This window comes from Anastrepha obliqua, chromosome 5 (assembly GCF_027943255.1).
Source record: "Anastrepha obliqua isolate idAnaObli1 chromosome 5, idAnaObli1_1.0, whole genome shotgun sequence".
Taxonomy (NCBI): domain Eukaryota; kingdom Metazoa; phylum Arthropoda; class Insecta; order Diptera; family Tephritidae; genus Anastrepha; species Anastrepha obliqua.
The window spans coordinates 25,701,271-25,717,240 of record NC_072896.1 but is presented as its reverse complement, the minus strand read 5'-3'; the positions used below and the strand labels follow the sequence as shown (position 1 = coordinate 25,717,240).

At 39.9% G+C, this 15,970-nt stretch overlaps 1 protein-coding gene across 1 annotated transcript in view; it reads right to left on the bottom strand.

Annotated features, from left to right (window-relative positions):
• Positions 1-15,970, bottom strand: part of LOC129247934 (myosin-G heavy chain) — a 124,490-nt gene that overhangs the window by 45,752 nt on the left and 62,768 nt on the right. The gene's annotated exons all lie outside the window — the stretch shown is intronic.

Sequence of the window (15,970 nt, the reverse complement as noted above, 5' to 3'; positions counted from 1 at the left end):
TTTAGGTCGGGAGTCCTATTAAAATACCATTTGTTTATCAAGTTTCGCTCTGTATTTCACAATATGAAGGGCCCCTTCGTCGCGCTCATTGAAGATGAAATATTGAGAGTAGCTATAGATTCTAAGTCTACCATACATCCAAAGGAGTAAGAGTTTAAGCAAACATGACGGATTTCGACAAGAGCGGGACAATGGCAACGAAAGTTTTGAACACTCTCTACTTGATCCTCTCGCTAAACTGCGACCGAAGTTATTAATGGTCATACGTTTCTCATTTGTTCCCGTTATGCAGTGCCCGATGACGATGTCCACTTCTCTTCTAATGGAGTGTCGGTCGAGATAGATAAGGTACCTAGTTCAGTTTTCATTCATTCTATACTAGACATATCTAATCTATAATCTGTCATTCACAAAATTTTGCGAGACAAAAATTCCATATCATAGATCAGTTTGATCAACATTTAACCGTCAAATTATTCAAACTTAGACTCGAAAAGGACAAAGGTTATTGCATATAAAGTCTGTGTCAGAAAAAAGGAGCCGCTAATATTCATGGAGTATAAAAGATATATATTTGAAAAGTTACAATTACTCAATAAGTAGCTTGCATTTTCTCAGCATATGTATATGATGTTGAAAACCATGGAAATATCCTCATGCATTTTGTACATTGCTGATGAAGTAAAAATCCTTAGTTTCAAAGGTATCAATTTGGGATGAAAAGGTATATCAAAGCAAGACAAATATAAAAGATTTTATGCTACCAAAACCTTTAACTGGAAATGGCCTGAAGACATTGCGTGTCATCTCACCTCGGAGACAGCGCAAATACATAACCGTTATTTATAGGGTGTCACATTAAATTCAAACTTTATTCTATTAAAAAAGATATATTAATCCTTTCAAATTTTTATTTTTTTATTCTTCGATGTAAGCTAACATTATAGAAATATGATAATATACAAAGTATATAATAAAAACAGGTATCTCGAGTCTGAACATACTTCAGAACCGGAAATTCAGACTCAGATTCAGTGAAAACTTTTCACTGCTATATCCAAACGTTTGCTTTTTTTTAAAAAGCTAGAAGAAGTAATTGTACATATTATCAAGTAATACTCGTGAAGGCACCTCAGCAGAAGGTTGAGTCATTCTCAACAATTCAAGGTAGCATCTCCTTTGGCAGATCGCAAGACGTTGCAAACTGGATAAATATTGGCTGTCTGCATGTACCAATTCTCTGTGTAGACTCCAACAATGTGCAGGGCTAAAGTATATATACTTCTGGTTTGTACTGAAGAGTAGCATTTCTAAATTTGTATAGATGAATTCAAATCACTGTCCAGCATTGGCAAAACTTTTCCAGCCTTACGCAAGCCTAGAAGTGTCGCCGCCATAAGATCTTCACATGTATTTGTTGCTCTTTCGAAATGAGGAAGGAAACACCATTATCGTCAATCTTTCTCGATATGGAGCCGTATTAAACGATTTTCTGTGACCAGAACTCGACAACATCGATATATCCGAGCTGTGGTTCCAACACGATGGCATTATATGCCAACATTTAAAGTTGTGAAAAAGAAAGTTGACGACTGGGTCAGCTCACGGCGAGGGTTCATCCATTGACAGCCGCGATCATGCGAAACCTGACACTTCTTCATTATTTTCTTTGGGACAATGTTAAGTCAAGCAATATGAACCAAAGCCAGTTGCGCACATCAAATAAAGCCAAGACTTTCTTCATCTGATCTTTCCAAAGCAAATGAATAATTTATCTACCTCAGCTACCATCTGCTACGGATTGTAGATGGAGGGATCAGATTACCTGCAAAGCCAGAAGAAAGTTATGGTCCACCCATAACCACAAACAAACGTCAATACTGATAAATATGAAACGAAGGAATTCCTACAGACTCACGGCAGTGATAAGAGGCTTCTGGCCCCTAGGAGAGCAGGCAGCTAAACTGGGCATTCCTAACAATATGCATTTCATGTAATCAACTAGAGCAAAAGGAAACTATCTTCCACTTTCTTCCAGCATAGACGTATGTCTACGTGGCCATAAAAATTTTACTGCTAATTTTACCATTTGGGTGTTTGGCCGAGCTCCTCCTCTTATTTGTGGCGTGCGTCTTGATGTTGTTCCACAAATGGAGGGGCCTAAAGTTTTAAGCCGACTCCGAACGGCAGATATTTTTTTATGAGGAGCCTTTTCATGGCAGAAATACACTCGGAGGTTTGCCATTGCCTGCCGAGGGGCGACCGCTATTAGAAAAAACTTTTTCTTTATTTTGGTCTTTCACCGAGATTCGAACCTACGTTCTCTCTGAATTCCGAATGGTTCAAGCACCAATTTATTTTGCTACGGTGGCCGCAACGGACGTACCATAATCTGCGATATTTGCCTTCGCTAACGTGCAATGGTGCAAAATTCTTGCAATATTCTGCTGCGCCATAGAATACAAGTAGAATGGCATGATTACAAAACTAGAAAGTTCTATTGTTGTTGATCGAGAGAGAAAATGACTACTCAATTGCCTACATACTTAGTTCAAAGTTGCACTTGTCAAGAAAAGAAAAGATAGCCTCTAATCTAATATAGGACTTCAAGATAGGCTAAACCTCAGAAACTGGACCGCCTGCTTGAAGGACTGCTAGTAAAGTCGAGCCGACCATTTGAAATAAGTATGTTTCACACATAATAACTTGAAGTTGGCTTCAAAATAATGTCAGAATTAATTTGACATCTCTCACTGTTGTTGTTTTATTTACAATAAATTTGCTTTTCTGTTAAAATTATCTGGCCACCCTATTACATTACGTTAAGTTAAAGTTAAAGTTACAAAGCGTCGTTGGTGTGATGAATAAACCAAAGTGCATAGATAAATTATATTCACTTCTCCAGTTTATGTCAATATTAATTATTTCTTATTCGTTTATAAATAGAAAATAAAACTTAATGCCGTTAAATGCATTAAAGCGTGAAATGAAAGTTGCTTAAGCAATTCAAATATATGGGCCAAGCTAAAGGTTATTAACTAACATTCGTATGTGCCAGCTTTCATGTCCACTAAGATGTTTTACGATCTGATTTTATGTGCGTCATGGCTTTTCCAAACTAACACTTCAATTTAGCTGGGTTTTTTAACGCTGCAGGCGATCCTTTACTCCAAACCCAGTTTCAAGAGAGCACAAATCGGTGTTTTGGCTAATCAGTAATTAATGCTTGTAATTTTGCGTGGAATAAATTAATTTTTGTATGTTTTTAATATAATGAAGTCCATACATATATGTATATAAAGGGTCTTTCAAATGGCGCTTCTAGATATTGTTTTAAAATAAAACCTGAAAAAATTTGTGTTCTACCGTGAAATCTGGTATAATTTTTATTCTAAATATGGGTCTTAACAATTATATGTGAACAATTACATCATTTAAATGTCCACCATGAATAGGTCTTCTGGTAAAATCCGCCAAATAGTCGATTTATGAAAGCCTAATTGTTGAGAACGTCGAGATATGGAAGTTGAAGGTTGTTCGGCGACACTTTGCGTTACAGCAGCTATTTTCCCAACATCGTGCAGTCCAATTTTTGGTCTCCCAATTCTTTTTCTATCCTCGACAGAACCAGTTTCTTGAAATTTTTCACCAACCTTTGAATTGTCGACACATTCGGATGACTATTTTCACCAAAACAAAAAAAAAAATCTCATGAATGCTTCTCCGGACCACTTTGCGTGTCCGAACCAATCGCTCATTTCCATTAACTATAAAGATGCTCTAGTTAGGAAAGATTAGAACTACTACTTTTTTATATTTTTTATGTTTCCTCATTAGTAATAAAATTAAACTATGGAAAAATGATAACGTAAAAAAATAAGACTCACGTAGTGGAAATGATTTGTTTGTAAAGGAACTCTCTCTCTCTAGTTCCGGGAAGAAAAATTCTTTTTAAATTTTTTAATAATTGCGTTCATTAAATTTTCATTGAAAAAGAATGTTCTAAAAATATGAAATTCAGCTTGATGAAACCGCACACCACACTGAGACTTGGCCTGTGACTCCACCTCATGGATAATTTCGGTGTTGGAGTAACTTCATATTCGACAAATTCGGTCATGTAGAACGAAGTGGACTTCGTTTAATATAAAAGTTAAGTTCAATATTGTTTTGACCTCTTACATCATTCGAAGAAAAGTCTAATAGAACTCCAAGCGAAATCGGCAAGTCTGCGGGCTTAGTTTTCTTGTAGTTTATAGTAAGTCGTATAAGGAAATAAATCCAAATCTTTGTGCACTGATGTCTACTGTAACAGTAACAGTTTGTTCATACCCATTCGAGTAGATAAATTCTTCTCTTTTTTAATTTTTACTAATACGCCCACGCTTCTTCAAATTAATCTTCTGCGTGTATCCAATGTGATATATCTTTAAAGGCGACAGGCCATTTTTCGTTAAATTTAAACAGCTGAATTCGGCTTTGACGAGCACCACTTTCGGCGATTCGAGAATTTTCAATTATTACCTAAACGCCGGCATTTTGAAAAAGGTAGTGCATATCAATGGAGTGATTTTTGACGAGACGTACGAGTGAGTAAATTGAAAAGTTGAACGTGCAAACGCACAGTTGTCATGATGAATAACATCGTGAATGTTGGCTTCGAGCTCATCCAAAGTCATTGGCATACTAGCATAGCCATAGCCTCAGAGAAAATAATTGAGAAATATCAAGTCACATAATCGCGACGGTCAGTAGATGAACACTCGCTGTGAGATGACCCCATCGTCAAACTTTTGCTTCACGACTTCAAATTTTGTGTCGTTTGTATGCCATGTAGCACCGTCTTGTTGAAATCCTAGCTCGAATATAACGATGTGGTTGAGCTCTACCAACAGAAAATCGGTTAGCAACGCTCAATATCACAAATGGTATTGGTATTTTTACCAATTGGAGCGGATAATAAAATATAATAAAAAGAAACATTATCACTGCTATCTGGTCAGCTTAAAATTATACCAACTACTTGCGTCGTATTTCATCTACGTGCCCGGCAGGTAAGGAAAGGCCGCATCCATCCCCAAACTAACAGGGTCTTATCCTTCCTTTAGGGAATTTTCCTATATTTGGTAATCTAAAGGTATTTTCTGACGACCGCCGTAGCCAAATGGGTTGGTGCGTGACTACCATTCGGATTCCACAGAGAGAATGTAGGTTCGTATCTCGGTGAAACACCAAAATTAAGAAAAACATTTTTCTAATAGCAGTCGCCCCTCGGCAGGCGATGGCAAACCTCCGAGTGTATTTCTGCCATAAAAAAACTCCTCATAAAAATATCTGCCGTTCGGAATCAGCTTGAAATTGTAGGTCCCTCCATTTGTGGAGCAACATCAAGACGCACGCCACAAATAGGAGGAGGAGCTCGGCCAAGTACCCAAAAAGGGTGTACGTGCCATATGGTTCAATATATCTCCATCCTAGATGGAACATATTAGAATTTTTGAACGGAAATGTCACCGTGTTATACAGAACCCCACAAAGTGATTACACAAAATGAATCTCATAAGGAAGCACATACAAACGATGTCTGAGCTGCAATATGAACAATCTCATAAAAGGGCCATTCTACATTAACGAAGAATACATAAAAAACTCTCTGGAACTATGACTTTTTCCTCCCGAGGCCTTTATCTATCTTGACAAAAACAAATTGGTGCATGATGATGCTCTGCTGATATTATACCATAGATACCGCACAGCGACAGATAAATCTATCAAATCTTCTAAACCTGAAGGAAATAAACTTCGATTCGATATGAGTCACCTTTCAATATCTTTTTCATGATAGCTTTTTCATGGCAGAAATACACTCGGAAGTTTGCTCTTGTCTGCCGAAGGGTGACCGCTATTAGAAAAAACGTTTTCTACATTTTGGTGTTTCACAGAGATGCGAACCTATGTTCTCTCTGAATTCCGAATGAGAGTCACGCACCAACCCATTCGGCTACGGCTACCCATTAGATTGAAATAAAAAAAAATTAAAAAAAGAAAAAAAAAATAAGTGTCCCATTTTTTTAACATAAAACAAATTTAGAAAATAGCATCACGAAAAAAAACAAATTTTAGTAAAAATATAGGGTGGGCCATGTACAGTTTGCATTTTGAATCGGCTATAAACAAAAACTAATCAATATTTTTTTAAACTTTTTTTTTTTTGAAGATTGAACATTCTCATTTAGGAATGAAAAATAATATTGTTCAAATGACTGCCACGACTGGCTTCACAGTAGGCCATTCGATCAACCCAATTTTTAAGCACATTTTGGATTGTTTGGGCTCCAATTTCATGAATGGCAACTTCGATTTCGTGTTTTAAAGCATCTCTGGATGGTTCGCATAGCATTTGTCCTTAACGGCGCCCCACAAAAAATAGTCCAACGGGCTTAAATCACAGCTCCGAGACGGCCAATTGATATAGGAATTCAAAAACGGTAGCCAAAAGTTCGATTGTAACTTTGGCAGTGTGACAAGTTGCACCGTCCTGTTGAAACCAAATGTCGTCCATGTCATCCTCTTCAATTTTTGGAAACAACTCGTTGAGCATGTCACGGTAACGCTCGCCATTTACTGTAACCGCGGAGGAAGAAGAAGACTCACCATTTTGGAAATAGGTTTTCAATGTTTCCCAATTTTGTTCAAGCGTATAGCGTCCCATTTCGTAAATGTCAAACTTTTAAGTAAATTATGAACACATTTGACATGTGATTTGTGTTACCATTCTCAAAAAAAATAGGTGATTCAAAAAGCAAACGCTATATAGCCCACCCTGTACTGTGTATACTAGTACATCTACCAATTAAACTTTCAGCCGCTACAACTCACCCTTTAATGGAGTTTATCGAAACGAATGCAATATTTATACATTTTTCTGCTAGCAATTCGATTCGTTCGATACATTCTAATAAGGAATTCTAACATAAGAAACCCACATGCACATAAGTATTTGCCTTGGAACTCACCTTGCAACTTCTTCTCAGTCTCCCAAAACTTCTGCAATTCGGTGAAATATTTATCCAGAATGAAAACTTTTGACAGGCCTAATGTGGCCATCGTTGATTAACATTTGTCTACAGTTTTGTCACGTTGTGAATGTACACTACTACCGACGCAAGCGAAAACACACACAGCTGCATGCGCGCCCATATACGACTACAGAAATCGCGCTAGTAGAATAGGTTGGTTTGAAATCAGGAATCAGGTTGTTGCTTTTTCGTATTGCACTCTTTTCCTGCGGCGCAACTGCTGATGAGCCTTTTATGGACGAGAAGATACGAGTAGTGTGAAAATTCACTAAGTGAGTGACTGTGTGTGTGTGTGTGCGAATGATTGGTAGCGTAGTTGTGTGGTGGTGGCGCCTTCAAATTGGGCAGAACTCGTATAAGTATCGCATGGAATGGCAGAATCGAAATGGAATTCGAAAATATTCACCACAAATTGTGCACGGCGTCGAGCAAAGGGCGGCCACGGCAACGGCAAAGGCAACGACGCGCAATTTGTTGCAATAGCGCGAACGGGAATAAGCAAACAAGTACGTACGCGACTGGAACTCGGCTGTTTAGCTAACTTTAACGCGGCGCGACAGTGAATTCAAATCTTGTGGATACCACGAAAATGTGGCACATTGATGTCGTTGTTGCAGGCGCTGTGCGCAGAACTGGTTTATACTTGCATGGTGTGGAGCGCGCACATACATACAGACATAAAATCGGTAAGCAACAACAACAACAGCGGTGCTGAAATAGGAGTGACCGGGATAGGTGGCAGCGGCGACGGCGGCGGCGCGGAAGTTGCCAAACTGTATCTATTACTCGCAACGCGCGCGGTTGCCTCAAATGAACACTGGCTTGTTGTTGTTTATTTTGTTATTGTTTTTTTGTTTTGTTTGGTGTCGCTTGTGGTGCTCCAGCTTCCTTTGCACAGGAATTTGTGCGCTTATGGCCGCCAGTGATGCACCACAACAAGTGAAACTGCCAACACCACCAATACAGATGCAAGGTGGAGAGCAAAAATCACTACAACAACAAAGATGCAGACGCGCGCGACGACTGACAGTCAAAACTGTGCGACGCAAAAACAAAACACAAAAAAAAAATTATAATAAAAAAAAAACAAATAAATAAAAAAGAAAAAAAAAATACCCCAAATGGAAGAAGCAGCGTAGCGGCTGGGCGGGTGGCGTACGAATCGGAAATACCGTAGCGTCTGGACGTTTGCTCCCTACCTCGAATACTTTTCTTGATTGCAGTAATGCTTTTGATTATTCGTTAGGTTTGATTATTGTTATTGTTTTTGTTTTGGTTGTTTTGTTGTTTAGTTTTTTTTTTTTGCTTATTGCGCTCTGCTTTGCTTTGTCTTCGCTGTAGGATTAGTCGTGCTTTGTTTTTGTTTTTGTTGTATTTTCATACCTCTACCTTTTTGTTTTAGCAACACTTTTCAGAACTGGTAACTTGTCCGGCAGCTCCACACACTGCGCTGTGCTGCCGATCAGACAGGCAAACCGATCAACGGATACACACAACACCGAACGGGCAACAACTCACGCACACACATACACATACATACTTATATGCGCCAGCGAACTCTTCTTAACTGGCATATTGGACACCGCCACCACACACCATTGAAATGGCATACACAGCCACATACATACGGACACTTGTGGATACTCCTATGTGTGTATATGCAAAGCGATGGATATAAATTTTTCCAAGTAATAAATTTTCAAATTTTTCAAAGCACTTTAATGCTGCAAATTTCTTCTACTTTGCAATCAACACTTTGATGAAATGAATTTTTTCTCACAATATTCAAGCGCACTTTTGTTCACTAAATATTTTCAATTTATCTGCATATATGCAACTAATTTGTCATTTATATGTACATACATATATATTTGTTTTTTTTTTCTTTCTTAATTTAAATACTCAAAAATTGAACACCCGTCAAGCACATCTTAACACTCTCAATGCTCTCTCAAGACTAACAAAACGCAAATTGGCTTAGTTCTCTTGTGGCAAAAATGTTTACCTGCGCGCAATGCCACCACAAAATACTCGTTTTGTGCTGCGACCACCACCACGAGCGGTACGCTGCGCTGTAGCAACAGGTCGTGCATGCGCCTTTGGCTCTACTCTTGTCACAACACCTGAGCGCGCACACTCCCATACCGTCAACCGCAAACAAACCAACCAAAGTGATGCAAAGTGCTGGAGAGCAATGCTTAGGCTGCTGGGCACAATAAGCTCTCAGAGCGCTAAGGGTTATTGGCAACAGGTAGGCAAGGCAATTTTTAATAGACAAACAACATGGGGAGAGCGCAAACGATTGCTTGTTGCACGTGGAGCACAACAATGGTCTAGTGGCTGTATGTGTGGTAGTCATGGAATCAGCTGCAATAATTCTGATTTCATGAAATTCTAACTAAGCTCAAACAAACCAAGAGTTCACTTGCAAGTGCCTATAAGTATGCAACGTTTTACCGATCTTAACTGTGGCGTTTGTGATCATTACACCTTAGAAAACAGAAGTTATAAAAAATCAAGTTGCTGAGGTGAATTCAGGATTCAACATCTAATAATTGGTACATTTTCTACTGAATTTCCTTCGCTTCTTTTAAATTCAATTATTTCCTCTTCTTCCATTACTCTATCGTCTACGCAAAAATTTAGGAGCTCAGCAAAGCACGATAGTCGCTTATCCCCAAGCGAAGTTAGTGATCTACACCTTAACGAAATTTTAGGTAAATCTTTCTCAAGACTGTAGCTCTCTGTAGCAGCCACGGTCAGAAAGAGCCCTTGTTTTCAGAAGTTAAAAACGACACGACACACGGTGATGATCCCCTGAGAGCAGAGAAGGGGCAATGAAGTGTTGCACTATAGAGGAGTTCAAACTGGAAACGAACTTCTTAGTGGAATATAACAAAACTGCGGTTGGTAGAGAAGAACAAGTGCCACTTGGGACTAAGTAAGCAATGGAGCAGAAAAGTTCTCTTTCGACGAACAAAACTATAATAACACTCCATAAGTCTCCTATTATGCCCGTCTTAACGTATGGCGTAGAAGCTTGGACGATGACAATATCCGTAAAGGTGTTACTTGGAGAGTTCAGAAAAGATTGTGCGGAAGATTTTTGGACGATGGAACAATGAGCTGTATGAGCTTTATGACGACATTGACATAGCGCAGCGAATAAAGATACATCGACTACGTTGGCTGGGTCATGTCGTCCGAGTGGACGCTCCGGCTCTAAGAGTATACGACGGGTATAACGGCTACGTTGGCCGAGTCATGTCGGCCGAATGGACGCTCCGGCTCTGAGAATATACGATGGGTATACCAGGTGGTGGCAACAGAGAAAGAGGAATTCCTCCTCTACGTTGGAAAATTCAGGTGGAGAAGGACTTAGCCTCACTTGGTGTGTGCAACTGGCTACGGTTAGCACAAGAAAGAAACGACTGGCACGCTTCGTTGAGCTCGGCCGAAATCGTGGCAATCAAGACGAAAAAGAAGGGAAGAACAAACCCGACTGGGAGTTTTAATCTTAAAAATTAGAAAAACAGTGGCTAATATCAAGTAACGAACCTTCAACTCAGCGCTCAAACCGCTGAAGCTCTAGACGAATTGATATACCCAAGAGTGTTACTGAGGGAATCAGTTTCGTGGACGATTGGAAGTTGAGTCAAGTTATTGTCTAACAATGGCGGGTGAAGGTGTACGGCGTTAGGTAGGTAGGTAGGTATAGTGGTTGTCGGTTGACACACCTAGGCCTGCTGTAGGCCCATTGTGATACCACCAGGGCTGTCCCCTCTCCTCACTCTACATTGTCCTCATTGAACCAACCTGTGGCTTTAATATATTTAACAAGACTTGTTATTTTTACATTGGCTACTTCTGCCAAGTTATTCAGGGAACTTTTTCCTAAAATATTGAACCTTCTTCCATCCAGAGCCATGCACCCGCATAGAAAGTGTTCTATAGTCTCTTCTTCTTCAATATCGTTACAGCTTCTACAATAGTCGTTATAGGGCGCTCCCAGCCTACTGGCATGTCTGCCAATCAGACAATGCCCTGTTAGGACCCCGAGTAGATTTCTCATATTTTTCCTGTTTAGTTTTAACAGTCGGTTTGTGCGGCCCATGTTCCATTCCGGCCACGTCATTTTACTAGTTCTACAGGTCAAGGTCTGAGACCACAGCCTGTTGGCAGCACTGATAGTGTGTTTATCTATAAGCATCTTACAAGTTGCTAAGGGTATAGGAATGTCCGCTTTGTCTGGTTGGATCGGTAACGTGGTCCCCAATCTCGCTAATTCATCTGCTTTGCAGTTGCCTTCTATGCCTCTATGACCCGGCACCCAGAGCAGGTTTATTGCAAAGTACTGTGATAGTTCTGTCAAAACGTCGATACATTCTTTTACTGTCTTCGAGTTAATATTGGGCGATTTTAAAGCTTTCAGGGCCGATTGGCTATCTGAAAATATGTTTATATCCCTTGTGGTGAGGACACTTTTATTTAGGGCTAGCAGGCCCTCCCTGATAGCCAAAATTTCAGCTTGAAATACACTGCAGTGATCCGGTAACCGGAATGAGGTGTTGGCATACATTCCTTCAGAATAAATGCCTCCGCCTACTTGATCATTTAGCTTGGAACCGTCTGTATAGATGCTGATTCCGCTTTTATTGTCCATTACCCCATTGTCCCAATCTTCCCTCGTTGGGAAAGTTATGGTAAAGGATGTGTTTAAGTGCAACTCTACTGAGCTACAAAAGTCTGTCGCTTGATGTAGGAAGGGATATTCGTCTAGTATTCTAGCGTGACCCCTTCTGTTAGTGGCTAAGTTAGAAGATTCTCTTAGCCTAAGTGCCGATTTCGCCGCCAGCTGCTTGCTGTAGGCCTCAATCGGTAATAAATGCAGCATGACATTCATCGCTGCCGTGGGTGTAGTCTTTAGTGCCCCGCTTATGCAGAGACTAGCACCTCTTTGAATACTTTCTAGGCGTTTTACTGTTGTTCTTTTCTCGAGTATTGGCCACCAGACCAATGCACCGTATGTCATGATAGGCCGTACCACTGCTGTATATAGCCAGTGTACTATTTTTGGGGTTAGGCCCCATTTTGCCCCCACAATTCTTTTGCATGTATAGAGTGCTGTGGCTGCTTTTTTTACTCTATCATTAATCGTTTGTTTCCACGAGAGCTTCCTATCTAATATCAGTCCTAGGTAGCTCGCCTCTTCCCCAATTGATAGTGTGATACGGCGTTGCTCCTTGTAAAAAATTAAAAGCGACCGCCGTAGCAGAGTGGGTTTGCGCATGATTACCATTATATTGCTCTGGGTTCATTTGTGAGCTTGCAACATCAAATGATAGATTGCCTGCAACAGCAGATAATGGTATCGCTGCCATAAAAAAGCTTCTCATAAGGCCATTTACCAATCGGACGTGACATAGAACTGTAAGTCCCTTTATTTTTAAGGCAGCATTAAAAATTGAACTTAGAGTTCGGTCCTACTGAGAATTTACGCTGCACTCCCCTTGTAGACGCGACTGTTCTTTCCTCATGCCAGTAACGCTTAAGTCGCAACGAGTACTTTACAAACTGAAGTGGTACAGTTTGGCTTGACGGCACGATTATTCCAGCGGAGGGACAAACTATATAAGGCCACAGTGGTCTGGAGAAGAGCACTAAACAAGGAGAGGAATTAGTCGAGAATTAGAGGAATATAAGGATCAGGATAATTCGACTTATAAGGTGTTTGATGTCACATGGATCAATCAGACATAGAGACAAGAATATCTTAAGTGAAATTAAGGAAATGGAGCCGAGCTCTTATAAGAATAACTGCAATTTAATTACTGGCATACCGCAGAAAGTTAACCTATGCGGGCTTCTAGTTATAAGCCAATAATATCACTACTAAAGATACACCTTGTGGCCGCGTGGTGTATGACTACCATTCGGAATTTAGAGAGAACTTAGGTTCGAATCTCGGTGAAAGATCAAAATTGAAGAAAAAGTTAAAAACGGTCGCCTCTCGGCAGGCAATGACAAACCTCCGAGTGTATTTCTGCCATGAAAAAGCTCCTCATAAAAAATGAGACGCACGCCATAAATAGGAGGAGGAGCTCGGCCAAACATCCAAAAAGGGTATACTATATTATATGTATAAATATATACAGGGTGGCCCATAAAGACTACTGCCGAGCAGAATGCGCAGTTGCTCCATCTTGTTGAAACCACAAATTAGGATACTGCTCCGTCATTAGCCGCAAAAAGTTTTCAATCAATGTTCTGTAAGAAGCTCCTGAAATCGATTCCGGCGTTTCATCCTCATTTTCCAAGAAATATGGACCGATAACTCTAGTGGCAATAACACCGCACCAAACAGTACATTTAGATGGGTGCAACTGATGTTGGTGTGTTGCCCTTGGATTTTCAGAGTCCAACAATCTACAGTTTTGTTTGTTGACATATCCATTCAAATGGAAATGCGCTTCATTCGACATCAAAACATTATTTAAAAAATAAATTTGTGTGGCTAATTGTGTAAGAATAGAAAAACTTGTAAATTTAATAATAAATTTCCAACAAGTCGATTATAACCTATAAAAAGAGAAAAATAAATATGTCAAAAAATAAAAAAGTTATTTGTGCTTAGCATTAGTAGGTCTTATTTGGGTCACCCTGTATATGTATATATATAATTAGGGGGGATAGTTAGGAGGATGCGTTTACAGTGTGGTTCTAGATCTTAACCCAGCCAGAGCAGGACAGCTAAGGAGAAGATGCTGAGATGATTCGACCTCATCCTCCATACATTTGACGCAAAAACGACTCGAGGTAATTCCAAGTCTCACAGTATGCATTCCTCGCACATAGTGTCCTGTGAGAAAACCCGCAAGATTTGAGAGGTGAGATTTTGTCAACCTCAGAGGCTCGCTCGAGCGCCCCCGATCCACACATTGCCAGAAGGATTTCGCAACCTTACAAGTTTGTGTACTTAACCAGCGCTTGCTGAGTTAGCGTAAATCTCATCTTTCCAGGAGCAGACCGTAGGTGGTCAAGGGGATCCCAATTCTCTACCTTCGCGGAGAAATCCCCTTACATGTCCCTTGTCTGGCCAGCTTATCCGCCTCACAGTTTCCCACAATCTCGCTGTGACCAGGAACCCAGATATGGCTTATGTCAAAGAATTCGGACGCAATCAAAGAGGGCAGGCATTCCTTGACCAGTTTCGAATGCACCGTCACTGACCCGAGGGTCCTTTTTGCCACTTGGCTGTCGGAGTAAATATATACTTTCTTGACTGTTAATACGCATGAGAGCAGCCAATCAGCTGCCTCCTCGATTGCGGCTACCTCTGCCTGAAACACACTGCAGTAGTCCGGTAACCTGAATTTGAGTCTGATGGGGAGCTCCGCACAATTTTTCCTTCCAACTTCGATCCATCCGTGAACAAGTTCACCAGGCTCTGTCGCCTTTCCTCCACTCTTCCCTTGATGGAATATGAGTGGAGAAAGTTCCGGTTGGACAAAGCAAGGGTATACATTGATCCGTTGACAAAGGGATGAACTCAAAGTTTCTAAGGATGCCAAATTGCAAAATTGCAAATTTGCAAAATTTGAAAGATGGTATAATTTTCTTCGGATCTAAGTGGACTCTACTTTTTATCTAGACAGAATACCTTTCCTAAACAAATTTCGATACGATTAGTAGAGCAAAATTGTTGCAAAATTCGGTTGTTGGACGTACTAGAATGAAAATTTGAGGGTAAAAGCCGGCAGAGTGGAACTTTTCTTTGTTAAATGGTATAGTGGAGAGAAGGATTTGAGAGCTGAACATTTTTTCAGCGTTTTTTGAGCGTCCTGATGTTGTAAAGGTTTTTATACACAGCCAAATACAGCATCCCAGTGGTAGATCAACCATCTTATTCGCCCGATCTTGTGCCGTGTGACTGCTAACTTCTTCTTAAAATGATATTTTTGTTAAGAGGAACAAAAGTAGAAAAGAAGAGCCCAGATTAGACTTATTACAAATTTCACAACTTTTATTCAAAATACGGCTGCTAAAAAACTTACTAAGAAAAATTACATAATTTAAATGCCCTCGAACAGATTAAACTTTCAGAGGTTAATAACAGATTTACAGTTTTTAGAAGATGCAGTTGTTTCAGTAGCCTTATAGAGGTGGAATAAATAGTTCCTCAGAAAACAATTTGCTCTCCTTCACAATTCTTGAGATGTTCAGAAACCTCCGCGACATTCAATTTTTGTATATCTTTTTTTGCTTCCATTATTACAATTTAACTTTTTCTGGTTATTATTTATTAATTGTTAATTTTGTTTTAGTTTACACTTTCGGTTTGGTTTAACACCTAATTTCAAGAAATTTACGATCAGAATAAGGGAAGACAACGAATTGTGCGAACTTCATAAGATAATCGAGACTGAATTGTTTACAAATGAAGTATTTCGCTCCCAGAATTTTGTATGGCGGTCGCCCCTCGGCAGGCAATCGCAAACCTCCGAGTGTATTTCTGCCATGAAAAAGGTTCTCATAAAAATATCTGCCGTTCGGAGTCGGCTAAAAACTGTAGGTCCATCCATTTGTGGAACAACATCAAGACGCACGCCACAAATACGAGGAGGGGCTCGGCCAAACACCCAAAAAGGGTGTACGCGCCAATTATATTTATATAAAAGCTGTGTACTTTTTTATAGATTCAATCACGCTAAATCCCAAAAATTAGAAAAATAAAAAATAAAATGAAAAAAATTAATATAAGATTGAAAGGCACTTCAAGGGTAGTGGAGTACTGTAATTCCAGGTTGAACTATGTCGGTAGACATAATATCCTAATGCTAGCATGGGTGCCGGAACACGTGGGTATCGCGCTTAACGAGGCCTCTGACTCT